This window comes from Prosopis cineraria, unplaced genomic scaffold, assembly GCF_029017545.1.
Source record: "Prosopis cineraria cultivar Desert tree isolate PC_DT_omini unplaced genomic scaffold, ASM2901754v1 PC10, whole genome shotgun sequence".
Classification (NCBI taxonomy): Eukaryota; Viridiplantae; Streptophyta; class Magnoliopsida; order Fabales; family Fabaceae; genus Prosopis; species Prosopis cineraria.
In genome coordinates, this window is record NW_026555341.1 from 16,443,012 (window position 1) to 16,455,954 (window position 12,943).

The following is a 12,943-nucleotide window of genomic DNA, read 5'->3' on the forward strand; positions in this document are numbered from 1 at the left end:
CGAATTTCATCTTTTATAAAAAAAACAATTTTTTTTTTGGTCGCAGAATTTGTGAAGACTTTTATTTGTGAGAGAAGTTTTAGAAATCCATTGCAAAAAAAATTTTATGTCCATGTTTATGGTGGGAAAGCAAATTAAGATGGATTTTCATTAAAAATTTCATTTCTTTTGAAGAAAATATAACTTTAATCCTTGCATTTTGCTCACATTTTCTATTAGTTCCTACACATTTTTTGAGTGTTTTAGATCCCTACACTTTTATTTTTCATTGTTTTAGGTCCCTATATTATTAAAAAAAATTTTTTTGGAAAAAATATAATTTTGAGTCCTTGCATTTTGCTAACATTTTGATATTGGTCCATGCACATATTTTTTGGGTGTTTTAGGTCCTTACATTTTTGTCTTCCATTGGTTTAGGTCTCTTCATGAATAAATTATAAGGATCTAAAAAATAAAAAACTAAATTATCAGGACCTAAAGCACCTAAAAAAAGTGTAGGGGCCGAGCAAAATATAAGGATTTAAAATTATGTTTTATCTTTTTTTACCCTTAAAAAAAGGTATTGATTTAAAAGACAAAAGGCATCTTGTACGTTTAATCTTTTTGAAAGTGACTCCCACGAAAATGCCTTTTGTAAAAGCGAAACTCATGGGTCATGAGGTAAATGAGGCAGGACACAGAAGATAAAATAATTTAATTTTTAGGGGAGTGGGAAGCGATGGGTCAGTCGTATTGACAACATTAATGCTTGTTTATATTGACATTGATCCATTGACCTTTAAAATGGCTTGTTCCAGAAGATCTTGATGATCAGTATCTAAAGGCAATATAAAATTAACTGAACGTGATGCTTACCTTCTAATTAAATGACAAATACTCTGCTAAAGTAAAGCATGTTTGGTAAATTAGTTTGGGACAGAAAGAAGGATTTAATGGCAAAGTTGCCCCTAAATTATAGATTCAAGAACGTATATCTAAGACAGTAAATTCATTTTTAGTACAATGATCCTCTTCAATAATTTAAAACGGTGCAATATTGTTCTCACCATTAACAAATGCTAACCTTGACTGTTGGTTGTTAAAAAAATTACAGAAAAAGATATAAAAAATTATAGAAAAGAAACAAGAAGGTTGATTGAATTTTTCTTTTGGTGATTTTTAATTTTTGGGATCCTTGTTTGTAAGTTTTTGGATTTTTTTAATAATTTTTTGGGTCATTTTTTATAATTTTATGGTCAACTAATGATCAAAGTTAATTCTTGCTAATGGTAAGGGTGAGATTCTAGTTTTAAAATGTTGAAAGAGAACATTATATAAAAATAAGTTTATAGTTTCATAACATTTTGGGCTTATAATTTAAAAGTAAAATTGCCTTTTGACTGAAAAAAAAAGGTATTCTAGAGAAAATTTCTCTTAATGTTTTATAATAATATTAAATTCGATTCCTTCAAAGATTGGAAGGACCATTGATGAAGATAGCAAATAAAACACCTCCACCTCCCATTAAGAAAAAAAAACGTAATTTCCAATACTATATGTATAGTTTAAGACAAATTATCTCTTGTTACGTACTATTTCCAGATTATAATATAAAATATCTTTTAAAAGTTTTACTTAATTCAAAATATAAAATATTTGATAACTTTTATAATTGTTTTTTTTTTCAACTATAGTCCTACTTCTTTTATTTTATTAAACAAATATGAAAAGTTGGTCCCATATCCAACTTAAAAGATCTGAAATTCATAAATAAACTGGAAACATATACATAGATTGAATCCTCAAACACTACTATGGAAATAGGCTACAACGTCGCCTTTTAACGTCGGGTCAAAAAATAACTGTTGTTAAAAAAAAAAGGCAGTGGCAAAAACATAAATAAAAAGAAATGTTAAGGGAAGAAAGTTGAAGTTTTAATGTTGGTTATATTAAAACTGACGTCAAAATTATTTTCAACGTTGGTTTTAATATAACCAACATTAAAACTTCAACTGACGTTAAAATTATTTTCAACGTCGGTTTAAGATATAATCAACGTTGAAGGAAGAAAATTAAAAAAATTAAAAATTTTGTAGTTTTTGACGTCGGTTATAATATAACCAACGTAAAAAATTGTAAAATTTAAAAAATAAAAAAGTACACATATATGACATCAGTTATAATAATAATCGATGTCGTATATGTCCTTTATCATTCCAGCAACGCTCGTTTAGCAGTGTTCTTTTTTCAGTTTCATTTGAAAAGTTTTCTTCTCTGTGTCTGTGCCGTCGAACAACCTAGAAGTGAAGAAGCAGTCCCTTGCCATCGAAAACGAGCCGCCGTCGATGAACCGCCACTGCTGCCACCGATGAAGCCCACCATTTCCACCAAAACTGCTGCGCCTCAATGTTCTACTCCTCGCCACTGTCATAGTCACACACCTTTGCCATTTCTCTTGGTTTAAGGTACATTTTCTTTATTTCTCTTCATGGGTCAAATTTATTCTTTGATTTGGAGCCTCCATTTATTTTATTCCTTCTTCCTTTGTCTTCCTTTGCCAGTGAATCTTGTGTTTTGGTTGCTGCTTCCTTTTCCTCCATTGTTGGTTGTTGCTTCAAGTTGGTTTCTAGAGTCGCATTTTTGTGCGCATAGATTCCAAGTAAGTGTTATTAATTTTTTTTCTATTTTTTCTTTGATTTATGAAAATTATATTAGTTGGGTATGTATTTAGATTTTTTTTTGTTTTTACTTTTTATAATTAATATAATTATTTTCTTTCTCTAAAATGTTTTTGGATAGTAGAATTAATGTTGTTGAAAAAAGAAACAAAATTTGTACTTCTTTAGATGAATTAAATTTGTTATATTAATTTTTATGTCATGGATATTGTTGAATAGTATAATGAAATTTATGCCTGTTTAGAGAAATTATTATATGTCTTGAACTTATTTGATTTTGTATAATGGATACTATATTGTTGGATATTTTTGTTAAATTTGATTGTTCTTGAAATTTTAGGAGGTCCTAATTTATAGGGAACTCTACAAATTTTTTCTAATATTTATAGTAATGGCTTGTGAGTTTGTTTTGAATTTCAATGTTGTTGAAATTTGAGCTGAATTTTATTTTCATTGAAAATTTGGAAGGTCTTATGTTAAGGGGAAACTTTGCTAAATTTTTTTGATTTAAGTTAGAAAAATTTTACATATAGTATTATTTTTGTTGATTAATTAGGTAGTAAAATAATGAGTCACAATTGGATGAATACTAGAAGAACAAGTGAGGATTATGAGAATGAGGTAGAATATTTTCTTAAATTCACTAAAATAAATGCTCCTAGTAAAAATGGACGGTATTTTTGTCCATGTGTGAAATGTTTAAATGGGAGTCGACTAAGTGTTGATGAAATAAGAGAGCATTTACTTTGTAATGAGATCAATTTGAGGTATAAGAAATGGATATGGTATGATGAAACCAAAGGATTGAGTTTTATGTTCCAAGAGAAAGAAGTAAGTGAGAATGCTTGGGACAATAGAATAGAAGATATGATCTGTGATATTGGAATGGAGTCTTTTGCACAAGCACATGCATTTGAATGCTTGAAAGTAATGCATAGAAGCCTTTGTATCTGGAGCGTGCAAAATATACATGTTTGACTGGGGTGTTGAGTTTAGTCAACTTGAAGGCAAGGTGTGAGTAGACCAATATGGGTCATACTTGGTTGCTTGACTTGTTGGTAGATATACCCATTTGAGCATTACATGAAAATATTGAAAGGATACTTGAAGAATCCATATCATCCTGAAGCTTCAATTGTTAAAAGATCTGTTGCTAAAAAGGCCATTGAGTTTTGTACCGACTACCTAAATTGGATGAAGGCAATTGGAGTTCGTAACTCTCACCATGAGGGGACTAGCCTCACAAGCAAGGGTACATGAGGGGTTAGAGTAAAGAGTATGTGCCATGAAGAGGTGTTACAAGCTCATCTTTACATCTTAAATAATATGGAAGAAGTTCAATATTACTTAGAGACTCATAGGAAGATGTTAAAGGACAAAAACCCAAAAAAAAATGATATGCAGCTAGTGAATGAGCACAACAAAACATTTATTAGGTAGTTCAAGGAAAAGGTTCATGAAGAGGCTAATGTGCCTGATATGATAAAATGGTTAGCTGAGGGGCCTCGTTTTGAGGTTGTATGTTAGGTTGAGTTTGACATAAATGGGTATTCATTTTATATGAAAGCCCAAGATGAAAAAAGTATTGTGCAAAATAGTAGAGTGATGGTAATGGCTGAAGCTCAGCATTTTTCTAGTTCAAAAAAATAAAAACCTAAAATGGGCACCCATGCCTTATTATGGAATTATTGAAGAGATTTGGGAGATTAATTATACCATGTTCAAAATTGCTGTTTTTAAATGTAAGTGGGTTTATAGGAGTGGCATCCAAATAGACAAGATTGATAGATTTGCCTTACTGGATCTTGATAGGGTAGGTCACACTAATGAGCCATTCATTTTAGCAAATCAAGCAAAATAGGTGTTTTATATGATTGATCCGCAAATAAGTGGTTGTCTATTGTTCTTCAAGGCAAAAAATAGATTGTTGAAGTATATGGAGTTGATAACTCTAGTTTTGATCTTGACAAAGCACCACCTTTCACAGCAAATTTACATCAATCAATTGAAGTTGATGATACAGAGAATGAACATGCTATTAGATATGATCATTGTGGAGGAATTTGGGAGAATGAATAAAGTAATAGTCTTATTATTTTAATTTATTTTCTTTCTTATATGTTTGCCATTACTCTTCTTACTTATATTTTTATATTCTTGATCAATTTATATCACCTTGTTGTTTCCATCAAGAATATGGAGGGTTCTGGAGAAGGTGATAATACTATTAATTCACCTGGTAAGAAAAGGGGTAGAGGTCTTCTAAAATTAAGAGTTGGCCATATGTCATGGGACTACAGAGTGGTTGCATGTTGAACTTAGTTCAGATTTAGTTTCACTTGGCATTGAAGGAGATTGATTTATCAGCTTTATTGGCTTTTAGGTTTGCAATAAAATTAGTATTCTATACAAGGATTGGAGACAAGTACCACAAGCTATTAAAGATCAAGTTCGGGAAGAAATTTTGGTAAGTACCACAAACTTTATTAATGTTATTTTTATAGCATTTCTTAAATTTTTAACTTATTTAAAACTTAATTATTTTACAGTTAACCTATGATATTTTTGCTACCTTATAGATGGAAAGGCATTGGTTAAAGAATATTGCTGAGTGATGGAAGGATTTCAAGTTGAAACTAAATAGAGATTACATTCATACAAATGGAAAGAAGGCAGGTTAAGATCTATGTCAACAGTACAATTTTCATGATCAAGACATTTGGAGACAATTTGTGACATTTCAAAATGATCTTGAATTTCAGGTAATAAGTTGTCACTTAATTTCTATATTATATTTTTTTGACTTCACTAATTTAAGTTTTTTCATTTGCACAAAAATTAAGCACCACAAATAAAGTAATACAATCACAAAATATATATCCTCATTACATGTCTCGTGGGAGATATAGGAAAGTTGAGCAAAAGCTAATTGAGAAACTTTAGAAGAAAATGGAAGAAGCAGCAAAATCGAACCTGCCGTTGTTGTTCAGCCCCTACCATGCCTGACTTGTCAAAGAAAATGAAAGGTTAGGAGGATCAAGAAAGGGGAGTATATCACTTTAGAGGTTGCTGTAGTTGTGAAAAAATCATAAGTAATTAAATATTTTTATTTCTTCTTCTAGTTGTCTTTAAAGATTAAGTAATCACTTGACTTATATGTTGTAGGATTCACTTAAGGAGAAAGCTTCCTAAGATTCGTTCACTCTAAGTAGAAGGATGGACATCCTATCAGTTGCAATTGGAAAGCTAGAACATCCTAGTTGAGTTAGAGGGGTCAGTAGAGGAGTTGATTTCAAGCAATACTTTGGACCGACTCCATGAAGTTCTTTAGGAAGTATGTCCAGAAATGAGATGCATTAAGTTGGTGGCTAAGGTTAGGGATGATACTCAAGCTAAGGTTCGAGCGGAGGTTCGACAAGAGGTCGAGTAAGAGTTTTGGGAATCATTCCGAGAAGAGATGATGGCCATGACAGTTTTAGAAGTTGATCGTACATCTTAAGTTTGTACTATTTAATTTAATTTAATATAGATTTGTGTTTAATTTAATTTAACATAGATATGTATTTCATGCAGACTTCCCCTATGATACTAAGCACAAAAGGTAGCAATAATTCATCGGGGATAATGGCATTGGCATTAGTTAATCCTGATTCTCTTGTACCTAATGACAATGAAGGAACTTCTTGTTATCTTTATCTAGAGAATCCAAAAAAATGTGTTGTTGATGAGGGTCAAGTATACAAGCTTGGATCCACAATTCATCATCAGAAGATTTGAGAGGACTAAGTTAAGGTAACGCTTACATGTGTTCGAAAGGATGAGAATAATGTACAATTGCCATTTCCTACTTCTGAGTTTACAACAAGAAGCCAAGCAATAGGTTCTTTCATTCTATGGCCTAAAAATCTTGTGTCAGAAATTGACACGACATTGCTAGAGGAAAAATAAGTTAACATTATGTTATTTTCTTTGAGTTATTTAATTACTTATATAACTCTTTCATTTTATTTTTAATAGGAGCCTAAAAATGCTGTTAAATTTCTGTGCTTGGTGCAACTACATGAAATTTATAAACAATGAAAGAAAGCATTACTGTTAAAATGCCACTTGGAGTCGTGGCTGTGGAAAAGGGATATATTTTGGGTTTGACAAAATAGATCTTAAGGAGTTCCTAACTTTAAAGGAACTAGACATATCATGGGCTAAATTGGAAATCTTGTAATTTTTTGTCTACTTTTTAAATTTAGTTCATTTTATTTTCATACCACTAACATTTTGATCTCATTTTAATGATAGGTGCCTCTATAATATTTGCTGTGTAATGGAAAAACAAAATACATTTGGATTTTTATACCTAAAAAATTGTGCAGAAAGCTCACAACGTAGTACATAGAAAAATGACATATGTGATGAATCATAGGTCAGACACAAAAATGCCATGTTATCTAGCATCAATTGTTGATGAGCAAGTATTTTTTATTCATGAATGTCTATTCATTTGTGTGTGTGTGTGTATTTGTGTTATCTATTACTCATTTAAATTTTATATGCTATAGCTATCAGTGGTCATTTTGTGTTATTTGTCCAAATCAAAGTGTAGTATATTGGTTTTGTTTTCTAAACAAAACGTCAATCAACGAGTTAATATGGATTTTCAATAAGTAAGCTTTTATTTATATAAAATTTTACTTCTACATATATTTATATTTTTGTAATTTTTTTTTCATTTACAAATGATAATGGTGCACTTCAGACATATTATATGCTTACTGGGGAATGCAAGCAAAAATTATTGGTAGAATGAATTTACCCAAATGTAAGTAAGAACCTCTAACTTTCATATTTAATTATTCTTTGCATGTTTTGGTTTAATTTTAAAATTTTCATTTATTTTAGTGCTGTAGGCAACTAGGAAGCATAGAATACATTACATGTATGAGATAATTCAAGTTGAATTATCAAAAGATTACAAGAGGTATTTGATTTTGTTATTTTAGTTCAAATTCTTGTATTGAATTCCTTTAAATTATTATTTTGATTAATTTTATTGTCTAGATTTTTGATAATACAGAGCTTTATAATGAGAAAGAGATCGATGGCATTCACGATATTTTGGCTCAATAACTTCTTGGACATATTCTATAGCTTTTAGTAGTTGCACAAATATATAATGTAGTTGTAACTTATATATTAATTGTTGTTCTGCTGACTGGCTATTTATAATCTATGCAATTTTCATTTTTTTTAGTTCTAGATGTATAAGAAGTCAAAATAAAATGTTTAAAAAAAACCTTTTAACGATGGTTTTTTAAAAACCATTGTTAAAATCCACTTTTAACAATGGTTTTTATCAGACACCCATTGTTTTAACAATGGTACAACGGTTGTTAAAAAGACTTTTAACAATGGTCAAAAAACCGTTGTTAAAAGTCTAATTTTTAAAAAAATGAATTAAATTTTTACAATTTTTCAATTTTGGTTGTACACATAACCAATGTTGAAAGTATTTTTAATGTCGATAAATTGACCAACATTAAAAGTTTACTTTTTGCTTTGCATTTTTCCACTTTGCCTTAAGAACCAATGCTAAAAATATAAAATATTGTTGTTCAAAGTCTGTCCTGTGAAAGTGATCATCAAAACCACAAAAAATGAATATATATATATATATATATATGTATATGTATATATGTATTTCTCTATATGTAACCAGGGTGTGACCTTTATTATTTATGTTGCATGAGTATGGAAGAAGAACTATTAGCCTTATGTAGACCAAACATTGCATGAAAAGGACAAAAATTAAATTTAGCAAACGCTCAATAATATTTGTATATGATGAACAAGATCACGCCATCCTCATGGCAAACAAAGTAAGGACACAACTTATTTAATTTTTTGTGCTTTTTCATGCAATGTTTGGTCTACATAACGTTAATAGTTCTTCTTCCATACTAAGCAATATAAATAATAAAGGTCACACCCTGGTTACATATATAGAGAAATATATAGAGCAGATCCAGCTAGCTAGTCATGCTGACTTATTTATTACGCCACATACATACATACACACATATATATAGCTTCAGTGAGCGCACTCATATAATATAGTAATATATAATACATACATACATACATATATATATATATATATTCATTTCTGTGGTTTTCAATGAGCTTCTGAAGCTCCTCCTTCCTGGCTCCCACAGTCTTGTCCACAACTTTTCCTTCTCGATGAGTATGAATGTTGGCATTGCTTGCACTTTGACTCTTGTGCCACTTCCTGATCAGTCATTATTATCTCATCACTATATATATATATATATATACTCTATAGTACACAAGCCATGAATAATGAGGCTCCTTCTCGATAGAGACTATTTATAACTTAAGTCATGAGCAGTGTAACTTCTATAGGCACACACAACCCTTTGCAATAATATATAATTCAAAAAGGTGCCTGCTATATGTATATATAATAGAATTCACAACTATTCAAAATGTTGCTAAAAATGAAGAGTGACTGCCCGAAAATGAAAAGAGAGGAGAAATGACAAGGATAGTAAAAGAAAGGATGGTCAAATTAATTTATAAACCTTTCTCTTTTATTTTATATTAGTTATTGATATGAGACTTTTCAAGTCGACTTAAGTTCATTCATATACTTGGACAAGCTGAAAAATCCCATGCGATTGAATCCCCATAACTTTTGGATTCGTAAGCAATTAAAGGTAAATATGCATGATCAGATATATATACCATCAGCTCATCCACATCAACCTTGATGAATTCCACGTCAGCATATTTTGCAGCAAACTCTTTGATAATCGGATCCATCGTTTTGCAGGGTCCGCACCACGTGGCCGTGAAGTCGATCACCATCTTCGACAAAGAAATTATAGTATGAACAAGATTCAGTACTGAACTTTCGGATCAAATTAAAGAACTAGAAATCAAATAATAACCATTAAAGGCTAAATTGAAAAACTGATCCCACCTGCTTGTTTGTTGACTTGGAGGCATCAAAGTGAGCCTTCCATTTAGCAGAGGAATGGAAGGTGATGACACGAGAAGAAGATGGTGAGTGTGATGATGACAGCGAAGATGATCTACGATATGCAACATTATCCAACTATAAAGGTTCGCTCCCATTTCCTCTTAATAATTATAATAACAACTTCTCTTTCTTTTGGAGCGATTTGAGAAGCTTTGGATTGGGGTAGTGCAACTTAAAGTGTTAGGTTGTCTGCATATATAGTTTATAAAGGTAGCTAGTGGGCAAATATTTTATCATTTTTTTCTATATGCATCGGATGCTCTTTGGCTGGCCTACGTGCAAGCTAATTGGAAAAATTATAATCAAGGATCACTGGCACAAAGTTGCTCAGCTGAGCCAAATAATTTTGATATCAATTTGCCGGACCAAAGAACCTAGCTCTAATTAAAATTGTTGTGAAAAACCAAAGCTATCCCTTGTACACACACACTCTCTCTCTTAACAACAAGCCCCTATTTAGGGGAAAACAAGTCATATTTTCTATTTTAACAACAATTATTTTCCTGTTTTAACAACTCCAAAACCTAATTTGGCGGTGGGAACCCCATTTAAAAAAAAAAGCAAGTCAAATTTTCATTTTAAACAATCTATTCCCTTATTAATAACTCCAACATATTAACCTATTAGTGGAGAGGAACAAGTGTTGTGATTTGGTGAACAAGTCCCCATTCGAGAAAAAATAAGTTACATTTTCATTTTAATAACAAATTTCTTCATTAACAACTCCAAAATATTAACTTGGCAAAGAGGAATTATTGTAATATAGTGACCAAGCTCTATTGGAAGGAAAAAAAAGTCTTATTTTCATTTTAACAACAATCAATTCCCTTGGCACAACAAATATAGATGCATGGGGCAGTTTTGTCTGTTGCTCGTTTGGTTCTAAAGAGTAATATCAAAATTATTTGACCCTACGTAGCAATTAATTTTGTCTAGTCGTCCTTGATTGATTTTTCCAAAACTAATTTTATGGCTAGATTTTGAATAATTACTATAATTAAGTACCTTCTGAAACCCACATCAGCTTTAATATAGTAATAATAGCAATTCTTGTCAACTGTTATATCAAACTCAAGTAGATGTTTGTTTCTCAGATTCAAATCCTCTTAGGTTGAAATTTGTAATTTGCGTGAATTTTTTTTTAAGAATTTTCATTCATTTTATTATTTTTTTATAAAATATAAAATTTCTCTCTTTTTTAAAGATGAAAACTTCACATAAATTCTATAATATCAAATTCAGAATATTTAAATCCGTTTTCTCATTTTATTTTTTATATAAAAAAATTTAAGTGAGTTGGATACAAGGACTCGCATCCTATTTCTCTTTCCATTTTTCACATGGGCTTAATTATTTTTTTTTTTCTTTTTTTTTTTTTCTTTACCCTTAAAGGGACTCCATGTTGCAATAAAGAATGGTGTTTTTATTTTTTTAAAAGAATACTTTTTTAAATTTTAAGTAGATTTTAAATAAAGGTTAGATTGTGTTGGGGATTTATTTGTTAGATGAACACTCAATTTAAATGTTAAATAATAAGGATTAATTATTTTGGATAATTTAATATTGTCTCATAATAATTTTTCAAAAGAGATAAAATCTTATTTTAATTTTCAGAGATAGTTGGTCAAATCAATTTAGTTGAGAGAAATTCTCATAAAACTCAAGGAGCTATGATGAAGTGACATAACATAAAATAGGGATAATTGCCATGTTATTGTCAAAATCCAAACTATTTAAAATTATTCAACATCTACCAACAAAGAATTTTTTTTTTTACCAACATCTACATACAAAGATTGATACATTTAATAAAGAATTTGACCAATAATTTACAAGGTCATGGTTTCAAATCCCACATTTGATGTGAGGAACTTGTTGGTGGATAATATATAAGTACTTTTAAAAGCACTCTTTGAATCTAAAAGTATAGCTTAACCCTCATGAGTCTTAGAATCCAACTCACCTAATCTTTTTGTTATAAAAAGAATATTGAAGAACCAGTTGTATGAGTAATTAGTTTTTTATAGTTTAAAAACTGAACCTTTGAGAATAAGCCGATCCATTCTTAAGCATAATATCAAATTCATATTGTAAGTTATACCACAAAATTATACTATAAATCTCATTAATATTTTAAAAAAGGCTAATTTTTTAACATTTAAAAATAAGAAAAAAAATACAAACATACATATCTCTCGAACCCTTGAAGGCTGTTAAAAAAATCATTTTAAATGAGGTTAATAAATTTGAACCCAAATGAGAATTAGCATATATGCTTTTCATGGTCGAATGGAAGCCCATCCTTTTCTGCACAATAACCTTTAATCTTTGCGGCTCAAAGAAAAACGCAGCTTCTCTTCGTCTCTTTACATTCCATGTATGATTTATGTGTGGTTCATCATATTCCATATGAAGAAATTAAAAGCATCTAGAAAGTAAGTCATCAAACGATTCCAAACATGCATGGCCTGGCCAACACTCAGACAGTTAATTCTGTGTGACGATTCTCAACTGTTTGATGATACAGTACAAATAATGCCGACACTGTTGGCGTGCATAAACTAAAGTAATGAAACTCATTTTGCGGATTATCACTTCAAGGGCTAAAGTCTATTTTTTACCCTTAAAATATCAGCGGAGGAGCACTTAATATTCAAAATTTTTGTTGTAGGAATGTTTCACTTCGAGTTGTTAAAAAGTAACATTGTTACTCTTGATATTAAACTTTCATAATGTCCATTAAATAAAACCGTGGGACCCACTTTTTGGAACATGTGGTGATGAGTTGTCTGACTGTTTCTGACGTGGCATAGATTGGTACACTAAGCAAATGAGTCATTAAAGGGCGAGCTTATCTGGCGATCAACCTCGCAAGTGTATGGGATCAACGTATTAATAAATCCTAAAATATTTTAGGAGTTGAATCCAGATGAAAACAATTAACTTTGTTAGTTCAGAAATGTAAAAGTAGTTTTAAAAAGAATAAAAATAATGTGAATATGAAAAAGAAAAGCATGAAACTGATGAACTAACCAAACAAACGAGCGCCAAGAATTAAGATTCACCTATCATAATGGATTATCTAATTTAATTTAATTATGTTTTCTTCTTTTATAGTGACAACCATTTCAAATATGTCTTTATTACGTTTTAGTATATTATGATATATTTAATTAGAGTTAAATTTAATTATTTGCATCTATCTCTCTAGGTTCAGATAAGTTTTTCA

General features: G+C 30.3%; 1 pseudogene; it reads right to left on the bottom strand.

Moving 5' to 3' along the window:
* Positions 1–8,810: 8,810 nt before the first annotated feature.
* Positions 8,811–12,943, bottom strand: part of LOC129322452 (thioredoxin H2-like) — a 6,893-nt pseudogene continuing 2,760 nt past the window's right edge.